Here is a 12,467-nt window from a genome sequence, read left to right on the forward strand (position 1 = left end):
AGACTATTTTCAAAGCAATAAGCAATAGGGAACTAAAGCGCCCCGAGACTACAGCTCCCAGGACGCCACGAAAGGCACCTTCCCCTCTGCCGGAGCTCGCGGGGACACCACGCCCCGCCCACTGGCGCACCCGGTAGCCCCTCGAGTACCCAGCCCAGCCGCGAGGCTCCGGGCAGCCCCCGCCGGCAGCTCCGACGGGGCACCACGCCCCCACCGCTACTCACCTCCGACACGGTGCCCGGCAGGCCCCCGGCAGGCACTGCTGCCCTCCTGGGAGCTTTCCCCAAGACCCACTGGTCGGTCACCCCCCCTACCCACCCCACGGTCACTTTCTCTTTTGCTGCAGCCGGAGCTCAGCGACGGCTCCGCTCCTCCCTCGGCTCGCACTGGCCCCTCCACAGCCACCCGGCGCACGGCAGCACCAGCACACCCACCGGCAGCCACCGTATTAAAGGGAGGGGCCATCGCCATCAGCCCCACTGCCCGCACCTGCGGCTTCTCCAGCCCTGGCCCACAGCTGGAGCCCGGCAGGAACAGGGAGCCATCTCCGGAGCCACAAAGTGAGTCTCTTCCTCCCCTGGGGTCCCTTGCAGCCCCTTATCCCATGCAAAGGAAGCACAAGCACACGCAAGAAGGCAAAAGAGACAATGGATGTTTATTCAGTCACGCACCAAATGAGTCTGGGGAACGGGTCTGCTCTGAGCCTCGGTGCCCCCTACGCTCCCCCTGCCCCTCCGACACCTCGGCAGTCCTTCCTGGAGCTGCGCCGGGGCTGCCAAAAATGAGGAGCAGAGTGCCGGATGCTACAAGAGAGGAGAAAAGTGACAGATGGCTGGACACCGGCGGTGTAACGAGAAAGCACGAAGCAGGGAAAGGGACAGTGAGAGAAGGACGGGGACAGGCAGTCCTATAGAGATGGAGAAAGAAGCAGCATGGAGAGAGGAAGAGCAGCAGCAGAAAGAAGAAGAGGGAGCAGGACAGGGACTGAAAATGAAGAACAGGGAGCAGGAAGGAGATGCCAAAAAAAAAAAAACAACCTGCAGCATGACAGAGGAAAAAAGAATAGCGGCAGGGACCTGGACAAAGAGAGATGAGGAAATAGAATAGAACAGACATGGAGAAAGCAGTAGATCTGTGACGCGCCACAGAACCGAGAAGGAAGGCCTCAAATCAAGGGACCAGGAGCCAGATAGAGAGCACCAAAGCAAAAATACTGACAGGCTATGGGACAGAAAAAGAGGAAAGCAATACTAGTAAACGAGATCTGAACAGAAAGAAGGGAAGAAGGAAAAAAATGCCATAGGCTACAGAGCAAAAAGAGGGAGGACCTAAAAGATGGGGACAAGTCAGAGACAGATGGAGAAAGAAGGTACACGAGAGCAGAAAAAAAAAATAATCGTAGCAATGTGGGAAAGAGAGGGAGCCAGGGGAGGGTCCAGGATGCAGAAGAGGGGTGACAGGGCCCCGAGGGCCCAGGACTCACTGCAGCTCTCACTCTCGGTGCTGTTGAGAGACTTTAACACTTCAGATGCTTCTCTCTCCTTCTCTCTTCCTTTCTTCTTCTGTAATTCCAGTCGTTTGGCTCTCCTCCACCTGAGAGAAAATGCATGTGGGTGTCTTAGAGCTCATAGGAGACGCAGCTTCCTAGACAAGAAGTGTCACTTGTGCACTACATGCAGGAATAGGACAGAGAAAAAGAGAGAATATGATGAGTGGGAAATAGAACACACGAATCGAGACAGAACTTGAATCAGAGGAATAAACAAGGCAGGAAAGAGAGATAATGAAAGAGCAGAAGCCAGAGGAAAGAGCCTTTCTGGCCTCTACTGGCCCCCCTTCCCCTGGTCTCCCACCCCTCTGCAGCCTCCCACCCCTTTCCAGCCTCCCAGTGTTCTGGCCTCAACTCTCACCCCCAGCCTCGCACCCCTTTCCGGCCTCCTTTTTATTCTGGCCTCTACCTCTCCCCCCAGCCTCCCACCTCCTATTTTTCTGGCTCTACTTTACCCAGTCTCCCACCCCTTCCCAGCCTCCTGTTTTTCTGGCTTCTCCTCCCTCCTCCAGGCCTCCCACCCCTTTACAGTCTCCTATTTTTCTCACCTCTACTCCCCCCTCCTCAGGCCCCCCCGGCCTCCCACTCCTCATCAGCCTCCCAGCTCCCATTTTGCTGACCTCTACTTAACCCAGCTTCCCACCCCTCTGCAACCTCCTCCCCCTTTCCACCTTCCACTCCCCCCCGCCCACCTTCCCACCCTTTTTCAGCCTCCCACTCCCGTCCCACAGAGTGCAGGACACACAGACAGAGAGAGAAAAAGGACCAGGAACAGGAAAAAACATACTAAGAAACAAAGAAAGGGTCAGACAAAGAAGGGAGTGGTTAGGGTTGGAACCCCAACACAAACCAGCAAGGGGCTAGAAGACAGAGAGAGAGGAAGAGAGGAAAGGGCCGGGAAGCAGGACAAAGAAGGAGAGAAAGGCAAAAAGGGAGAGCCAGCTGGACTTGGAGGTACACTAAGAAACAACCAGACAGGCAGCAGGATAGAGAGACAGGAAAACCAGGGACAGGAAACAGGACAGAGGGACTGCGAGAGGAAACAAGGGCCAGGGAGCAGGACAGGGGTGGAAAAAGAGGCACTGGGGTAGTATGATAGAAAAAGAGGGAAGGAAAGGCCAGAAGAAGGATGGGGAATAACAGCGAAGGGAGAGGAGGACAAGGAGCAGGACAGATTGTCAGAGAAAGACAGGGACAGGGAGTGGGACAAGGTGATACTGAGAGAGAAAAAGGGGACAGGGAGGCAGGATAAAGTGAAAGACAGGCAAAAATAACAGACAGGGGAGCAGGACAAAGATGGAGGGGGAAAAGCCTCAGCTGGGCAGCAGGTAAGAAGGGAAATAAAAAGCACTGGGCTGCAGGACAGAGAAGGAGTAATTAAAAAACAGACACAAGGACCAGGACAGCATGACAGAGAGAGAAAAGGGACAGAGAGCAGAACAGCATTGGTGAGGGGAAAACAACTATGATGGCCAGTGGGAGAGAGGTATGGAGAAAGAAAAAAATACCAAGGAAGAGAGAAAGGAAAGAAGGGACAGCTAGCTGCACAAGGGGATAGAGAAATAAAGGATGGGAGAGTGAATGGCGCAGAGAGAGAAAGGCAGAAAAAGCAGCGAGAGGAAGCAGGGCACAAGGACAGCAAGAGGAAAAAGGAAAGGGATAGGAATTTGGACAGAGACGGAGAAAAAAAAGCAGCAGGAACACAGGAAAAGAAACAGAAAGAGCAGGGCACAGAAAGATAGATCAGGACAGCAGCAGGACGTACATGGAGGAAAAACTTTGGATGGTCAACAGGACAAAAAGGAATAGGAATATGTGCAGGGATTTAGACAAAGGGATAGAGACGGCACAGGAAGCAAGACAGAGCGACAGACCAGAATAATGATAACGAGAGAGAAAGACACAGACTGTGAGAAGCACGTAGTGTGTCAGAAAAAAAGAGAAGTATATTAGGAGCCCTGCAAAGAGACAGAGTATGGAGAAAAAAACAAAGGGGGCCAGGGAGCAGCACAAAGGGTCAGAGAGAGTAAGAGATGAAAAGAAAGAGGATGGGGACGGTGAGATATATGATGAAAAAAAACAGCGACAGTGAGCTAGACAAAAAGATACAGAGAGAAAGAGACAGAAGGAGGAGGAAGAGCAATAAGAAGGCAGGGACATGGAGTAGCACGTACAGGTGCAGAGGAGAACACCAGCAGGGAAGAGGGCAGAGAAATTGCAGAGGAAGAAAAACAGGGAGAGGGAGGAGGACGAAAACATAAACAGAAGGGGGGAGGTACAAGGAGGAAAAAAAAAAAAAAAAAAAAAATATCACAGCACTGTAGGAAAGAGAGGGGGCCATGGGTGGGCGTGGGATGCAGAAGAGGGGCAACAGGGCCCCGAGGGCCCGGGACTCACCGCAGCTCGCTCTCTCAGCACTGCCGGGAGACACTGCTGCTTCAGATGCTTCTCTCTCCTTCTCTCCTTCCTTCCTCTTCCCTAAGTCTGGTGACTTGGCTGTCCTCCACCCAAGAGAAAACATGCACGTCTCACAGTTCTTACAAGACGAGGCTCCCTAGACACATAGCCTCACTCTCCGACGTACTATGCACAGGAATAGGACAGAGGGAAAGAGAGAGAGTATGATGAGCGGGCAGCAGAACAGACAGATCAAGAGGGAACCATAGAATCGTCAAGGTTGGAAAAGACCTCCAAGATCATCAAGGCCAACTGTCAACACAACCACATGGGTGCCTCGATGCTTCTCTCCCACAAAGCTTCCCGGATGCATGCCAGTTCACACATGCAGACGACAGAGGCACTGGCCTCCCAGAGCTGTGTGCTGATGGTGCACTCTGCCAGGGATGGCTACGAGCGATCCTTCCTCGCCACAGGGACTGGCTGTTTCTTGCTGGAAGCAGCTGCCTGCCGAATCCCCTTCATCTCCCTCCTCAGCCAGCTCCTGCAGGCAGGCATGCCAGGGCAGCCCCCTCCCCAGACTGAGCCCCGTGGCACAGCAGGGCTGGGGCAGCCCTAGTAGGTGCAGCCTGGGAGGCTGGAGGCTGAGAATGAGGTCAGCCCTGCAGCCTTTTTAACACCTTGGCCCAACCCCATCCTCAACTCATGTGTCCCACCTGGGCAGCTCCAATCCACAGCTGGAGCCCATCTGAAACAGGGGCAGTTACCCCAGCCCAACAGCACATCACCCTCGCCCCTGGACCCCACTGCAGCCACTTGCTGTGAAAGAAATAGAAGGAAAATTTTGAAAAATTGGGACAGTGAACTAGAATGAGATGTAGAAAGAGCATCTACAAAGTGAGGGCACTAAATAAAGAGAAGAAAATAACTGAAAATAAAGACTTTGAAGGGAAAAAACGTAGGCATATGAAAAACATTTAAAAAGCGATAGGTATTAGGGAAGTAAAGGAAGTAATTGTGAAATATAGATAGCAAACTAAAACAGATGTAGAAAGAAAATTTAAAAAGCAAGGGCACTAAGGAAAGACAAAAATAATTAAAAAATAGAGGTAGACAAATAAAGACTGCAAACAGGATAAAAGTAGACAGAAAATTTTAAAAGCAATGGGGAGTAAGGAAATAAGGAAAAAATTTAAAAACAGAGACTGCAAACTAAAATGTAGACCTAGAAAGAAAATTTAAACATCGACAGCACTAAGGAAAGACAAGAAATAGCTTTTAAAAAAAGAGCAAAGGGAATAAAAGCAGGTCTATAAAAAAAAAAATCTTAAAATAGAAGGAGATAAGGGAAATAAACAGTAAAAATAAAATTTAGAGACAGCAAACAGAGACTTGAGAAATGTAATAGGCGAGGGCACAAATGAAAGACAAGAAATAACTAAAATAGACATCAAAGGGAAAAAATTTAAGCACAGAAACAACAATCTGAAAGCGAGTGCGCTTAGGAAAATTAAGGGGAAAAAATAAAATAGGGACAGCAAACAGATGTAGAAAAAAAATTTTAAAAGCAGCAGAACTACAGAAAGACAAATATTTAAAAGAAGTAACAGCAAAATAAAAGCAGTGAACTGAGTAAATGTATAAAATATAAAAAGGAATGACGATTACGGAAATAAAGGGAAAAACAAATAGGGACAGCAAACTAAAAGATGGAGAAAGAAAACTTAAAAAGCAAAGGCACTAAGACAAGAAATAATTAAAATACAAGGACAGTGAGATAAAGACAGAAAATGGGAAAAAAGTAGACAAAATTTTAAATTAAATGGGGATTAAGGAAATAAGCAAAAATTAAAATACTGATGAAGAATTACATCAAGACAGAAAATCTAAAAAGCAATGGCATTAAGGAAAAGTGAGACTTATCTAAAAATAAAGACAGTGAATGAGATAACAGTGGAAAATTTTAAAAACATAGAAGATTAGGAAAATAAAGGGAAAAACTAAAAAATAAGGACAGCAAACTAAAAGGGATGGAGAAAGAAAATTTCAAAAGTGATGGCACTAAGGAAACAAGAAATACTTAAAAAAATAACAGCAAATTACAGACTACAAACTGGGATAAAAGTGTAAAATTTAAAAAGGAAAGGGGGATTAGGAAAATAAAGAGAAAAAAAGAAATTACAGCAAACAAAAAAGGAGACATAAAAAGGAAATTTTAAAAGCGATGGCAGTAAGGTATAATAAGACAAAATAATGAAAAAATAAAGTGAGCAAATGATATAAAAGTGGAAATTTTTAAAAGTCAAGAAATTAAGACAGGGAAGAACTACAAAACAGCAACAGCAAACAAAAATGCAGTATTGTGGTTTACCCCAGCAGGCAACAAAGAACCAGATGGTTGCGCTCTCACCCTCCTTCCACCCCCCGTGGGATAGAGAGAAGAATCAGAAGGAAAAGGCAAAAACTTGTAGGTTGGGATAAACAGAGTTTAACAGGACAGCAAAGCACAAAGAAAATAACAAGAATAATACTGATTTATAACACATATATATATATATATACACACACACAGAGTGTAATTTTCTCACGTCCCAGTGCTCAGCTTGCTCCCAAGTAGCAAATCTCCCTGCTCCAGCCAGCTCCTCCAGAAGGACGACTCCCTGACGGCTGATACTGTCGCACGAGAAGACCTACAGGGCCGCAACGGCCCACAGCATGGAGCCTCCATGGCAGCCCCAGAAAAACAGAGTCAGACAACACGGTCCCTGGCATGAAGATACAGTCAAAAGAGACGGCGCATGTGCAAGAAGCCCGGCTTCAAGACCTAAGAACCTAAGGATGCAGGGAAGAGCTCCCACGCTCCATGAAAATGGACCGCTAGAGAGAAGAGCTGCTGACACAGCCTGGAACGACGCCGCAAAAGAGAACCGACCGGAAACTTCCACGCCACGAGACCGATCCACGCTTTACGCTTGTAAGGCAAGAAGAGAAGCCCCCACTTGGCACTATGCCGACGAGTAGGGGCATTCGAGACCCCAGGGCTGGTGCCCGATGTGCACAAAGAGCAATGAGCATGTTGAGATACAGGTACCGTCTCAGACGCAGAAGACGGATGACAAAAATGACACAGCACCACGGACACAGCCTGGAACGGTCCTGCCCGACTGGGCCGAAGAGAAACCCCTTCCTTCCCTTTACATGCCCAAAGGGGCCCGCTCCTGCACGGCCCTCTCCCCTGCGCTAACTTTACAAGCCCTCCCTGCAATTCACAACCGTCGTCCCCTCCCTCCAGTCCCCCAACTTAGCTTTCAGGGGGCCAGGGGTCTGACTCCATCCTCCACAAAAAGCACGCTGGCTAACTGGGATGCTCCTGCAGTCGGCCTGCTTCCGTTCTGTCATCTGAAAAGCAAAACGAGAAGGCGACAGCACAGACAACACACAGGGCTGACAGTAAGCATCACACCGGCCAACGCCAACCTCTTCCACAACCACCTCCTCCTCAGAAGCACCGGGGTGCTCCACTCACCCGCTCATTCCAGAGTCGGACGCTGCGGCCAACATTGCTTCTGCTACCTAAGATACCAAGAGACACAAAGTTACCCTTGCGCCCGTGAGAAGTCACCCGCCCCACGCTCCTCCTCGCTGCCACCCCAGCTCACCTCAAACAGTTGTCCAGTGCCACAGGTGGCCCGCACAGCCCCTGCAAAACCAAGAGAGACACCCCTCACTGAGTTGCTGCACCACAATTTGCTCTTACACACCGACCCGGCACACAACCGCCTCACCTTCCCGGACCTCTCGTCGGCATGCCGCTTCGCCCCTCTGAGCCTGTGTGCGGCACCTGCAATAAAATCAAAGCAAACAGCACATGCTGAGATACTGCCCGAAACCAAAGCCTGCCTGCATCAATTCCAGTCTCCTGCTCCTCTGCCTTGGCTCCTCACACCCACCCCGGCCCCGCCATTTACAGCTTCCCTGGTTGCCCCGGGCAGAGCGGCTCCAAGCCAAAACACACACAGGCACAGACCGACACTACACACAAGACCACAAACAATGGGCTTCAAAGAAGAGAGAAAACTCTCCTCCGCAAGAAGGACGACTCCCTGACGGCTGATACTGTCGCACGAGAAGACCTACAGGGCCGCGACGGCCCACAGCATGGAGCCTCCATGGCAGCCCCAGAAAAACAGAGTCAGACAACACGGTCCCTGGCATGAAGATACAGTCAAAAGAGACGGCGCATGTGCAAGAAGCCCGGCTTCAAGACCTAAGAACCTAAGGATGCAGGGAAGAGCTCCCACGCTCCATGAAAATGGACCGCTAGAGAGAAGAGCTGCTGACACAGCCTGGAACGACGCCGCAAAAGAGAACCGACCGGAAACTTCCACGCCACGAGACCGATCCACGCTTTACGCTTGTAAGGCAAGAAGAGAAGCCCCCACTTGGCACTATGCCGACGAGTAGGGGCATTCGAGACCCCAGGGCTGGTGCCCGATGTGCACAAAGAGCAATGAGCATGTTGAGATACAGGTACCGTCTCAGACGCAGAAGACGGATGACAAAAATGACACAGCACCACGGACACAGCCTGGAACGGTCCTGCCCGACTGGGCCGAAGAGAAACCCCTTCCTTCCCTTTACATGCCCAAAGGGGCCCGCTCCTGCACGGCCCTCTCCCCTGCGCTAACTTTACAAGCCCTCCCTGCAATTCACAACCGTCGTCCCCTCCCTCCAGTCCCCCAACTTAGCTTTCAGGGGGCCAGGGGTCTGACTCCATCCTCCACAAAAAGCACGCTGGCTAACTGGGATGCTCCTGCAGTCGGCCTGCTTCCGTTCTGTCATCTGAAAAGCAAAACGAGAAGGCGACAGCACAGACAACACACAGGGCTGACAGTAAGCATCACACCGGCCAACGCCAACCTCTTCCACAACCACCTCCTCCTCAGAAGCACCGGGGTGCTCCACTCACCCGCTCATTCCAGAGTCGGACGCTGCGGCCAACATTGCTTCTGCTACCTAAGATACCAAGAGACACAAAGTTACCCTTGCGCCCGTGAGAAGTCACCCGCCCCACGCTCCTCCTCGCTGCCACCCCAGCTCACCTCAAACAGTTGTCCAGTGCCACAGGTGGCCCGCACAGCCCCTGCAAAACCAAGAGAGACACCCCTCACTGAGTTGCTGCACCACAATTTGCTCTTACACACCGACCCGGCACACAACCGCCTCACCTTCCCGGACCTCTCGTCGGCATGCCGCTTCGCCCCTCTGAGCCTGTGTGCGGCACCTGCAATAAAATCAAAGCAAACAGCACATGCTGAGATACTGCCCGAAACCAAAGCCTGCCTGCATCAATTCCAGTCTCCTGCTCCTCTGCCTTGGCTCCTCACACCCACCCCGGCCCCGCCATTTACAGCTTCCCTGGTTGCCCCGGGCAGAGCGGCTCCAAGCCAAAACACACACAGGCACAGACCGACACTACACACAAGACCACAAACAATGGGCTTCAAAGAAGAGAGAAAACTCTCCTCCGCAAGAAGGACGACTCCCTGACGGCTGATACTGTCGCACGAGAAGACCTACAGGGCCGCGACGGCCCACAGCATGGAGCCTCCATGGCAGCCCCAGAAAAACAGAGTCAGACAACACGGTCCCTGGCATGAAGATACAGTCAAAAGAGACGGCGCATGTGCAAGAAGCCCGGCTTCAAGACCTAAGAACCTAAGGATGCAGGGAAGAGCTCCCACGCTCCATGAAAATGGACCGCTAGAGAGAAGAGCTGCTGACACAGCCTGGAACGACGCCGCAAAAGAGAACCGACCGGAAACTTCCACGCCACGAGACCGATCCACGCTTTACGCTTGTAAGGCAAGAAGAGAAGCCCCCACTTGGCACTATGCCGACGAGTAGGGGCATTCGAGACCCCAGGGCTGGTGCCCGATGTGCACAAAGAGCAATGAGCATGTTGAGATACAGGTACCGTCTCAGACGCAGAAGACGGATGACAAAAATGACACAGCACCACGGACACAGCCTGGAACGGTCCTGCCCGACTGGGCCGAAGAGAAACCCCTTCCTTCCCTTTACATGCCCAAAGGGGCCCGCTCCTGCACGGCCCTCTCCCCTGCGCTAACTTTACAAGCCCTCCCTGCAATTCACAACCGTCGTCCCCTCCCTCCAGTCCCCCAACTTAGCTTTCAGGGGGCCAGGGGTCTGACTCCATCCTCCACAAAAAGCACGCTGGCTAACTGGGATGCTCCTGCAGTCGGCCTGCTTCCGTTCTGTCATCTGAAAAGCAAAACGAGAAGGCGACAGCACAGACAACACACAGGGCTGACAGTAAGCATCACACCGGCCAACGCCAACCTCTTCCACAACCACCTCCTCCTCAGAAGCACCGGGGTGCTCCACTCACCCGCTCATTCCAGAGTCGGACGCTGCGGCCAACATTGCTTCTGCTACCTAAGATACCAAGAGACACAAAGTTACCCTTGCGCCCGTGAGAAGTCACCCGCCCCACGCTCCTCCTCGCTGCCACCCCAGCTCACCTCAAACAGTTGTCCAGTGCCACAGGTGGCCCGCACAGCCCCTGCAAAACCAAGAGAGACACCCCTCACTGAGTTGCTGCACCACAATTTGCTCTTACACACCGACCCGGCACACAACCGCCTCACCTTCCCGGACCTCTCGTCGGCATGCCGCTTCGCCCCTCTGAGCCTGTGTGCGGCACCTGCAATAAAATCAAAGCAAACAGCACATGCTGAGATACTGCCCGAAACCAAAGCCTGCCTGCATCAATTCCAGTCTCCTGCTCCTCTGCCTTGGCTCCTCACACCCACCCCGGCCCCGCCATTTACAGCTTCCCTGGTTGCCCCGGGCAGAGCGGCTCCAAGCCAAAACACACACAGGCACAGACCGACACTACACACAAGACCACAAACAATGGGCTTCAAAGAAGAGAGAAAACTCTCCTCCGCAAGAAGGACGACTCCCTGACGGCTGATACTGTCGCACGAGAAGACCTACAGGGCCGCGACGGCCCACAGCATGGAGCCTCCATGGCAGCCCCAGAAAAACAGAGTCAGACAACACGGTCCCTGGCATGAAGATACAGTCAAAAGAGACGGCGCATGTGCAAGAAGCCCGGCTTCAAGACCTAAGAACCTAAGGATGCAGGGAAGAGCTCCCACGCTCCATGAAAATGGACCGCTAGAGAGAAGAGCTGCTGACACAGCCTGGAACGACGCCGCAAAAGAGAACCGACCGGAAACTTCCACGCCACGAGACCGATCCACGCTTTACGCTTGTAAGGCAAGAAGAGAAGCCCCCACTTGGCACTATGCCGACGAGTAGGGGCATTCGAGACCCCAGGGCTGGTGCCCGATGTGCACAAAGAGCAATGAGCATGTTGAGATACAGGTACCGTCTCAGACGCAGAAGACGGATGACAAAAATGACACAGCACCACGGACACAGCCTGGAACGGTCCTGCCCGACTGGGCCGAAGAGAAACCCCTTCCTTCCCTTTACATGCCCAAAGGGGCCCGCTCCTGCACGGCCCTCTCCCCTGCGCTAACTTTACAAGCCCTCCCTGCAATTCACAACCGTCGTCCCCTCCCTCCAGTCCCCCAACTTAGCTTTCAGGGGGCCAGGGGTCTGACTCCATCCTCCACAAAAAGCACGCTGGCTAACTGGGATGCTCCTGCAGTCGGCCTGCTTCCGTTCTGTCATCTGAAAAGCAAAACGAGAAGGCGACAGCACAGACAACACACAGGGCTGACAGTAAGCATCACACCGGCCAACGCCAACCTCTTCCACAACCACCTCCTCCTCAGAAGCACCGGGGTGCTCCACTCACCCGCTCATTCCAGAGTCGGACGCTGCGGCCAACATTGCTTCTGCTACCTAAGATACCAAGAGACACAAAGTTACCCTTGCGCCCGTGAGAAGTCACCCGCCCCACGCTCCTCCTCGCTGCCACCCCAGCTCACCTCAAACAGTTGTCCAGTGCCACAGGTGGCCCGCACAGCCCCTGCAAAACCAAGAGAGACACCCCTCACTGAGTTGCTGCACCACAATTTGCTCTTACACACCGACCCGGCACACAACCGCCTCACCTTCCCGGACCTCTCGTCGGCATGCCGCTTCGCCCCTCTGAGCCTGTGTGCGGCACCTGCAATAAAATCAAAGCAAACAGCACATGCTGAGATACTGCCCGAAACCAAAGCCTGCCTGCATCAATTCCAGTCTCCTGCTCCTCTGCCTTGGCTCCTCACACCCACCCCGGCCCCGCCATTTACAGCTTCCCTGGTTGCCCCGGGCAGAGCGGCTCCAAGCCAAAACACACACAGGCACAGACCGACACTACACACAAGACCACAAACAATGGGCTTCAAAGAAGAGAGAAAACTCTCCTCCGCAAGAAGGACGACTCCCTGACGGCTGATACTGTCGCACGAGAAGACCTACAGGGCCGCGACGGCCCACAGCATGGAGCCTCCATGGCAGCCCCAGAAAAACAGAG

The 12,467-nt window shown here is 52.5% G+C and overlaps 1 long non-coding RNA gene across 1 annotated transcript; it reads right to left on the minus strand.

Annotated features, from left to right (window-relative positions):
* Positions 1–661: 661 nt before the first annotated feature.
* LOC142361851 (uncharacterized) lies at positions 662–4,224 on the minus strand. The gene is made up of 3 exons (XR_012764462.1): positions 3,947–4,224; positions 1,484–1,593; positions 662–803 (listed from the first exon to the last, which is right to left on the minus strand). It is a non-coding gene; the product is annotated as an uncharacterized LOC142361851 (long non-coding RNA).
* Positions 4,225–12,467: the final 8,243 nt, after the last annotated feature.

This window comes from Opisthocomus hoazin, chromosome 7 (assembly GCF_030867145.1).
Source record: "Opisthocomus hoazin isolate bOpiHoa1 chromosome 7, bOpiHoa1.hap1, whole genome shotgun sequence".
Lineage (NCBI taxonomy): Eukaryota > Metazoa > Chordata > Aves > Opisthocomiformes > Opisthocomidae > Opisthocomus > Opisthocomus hoazin.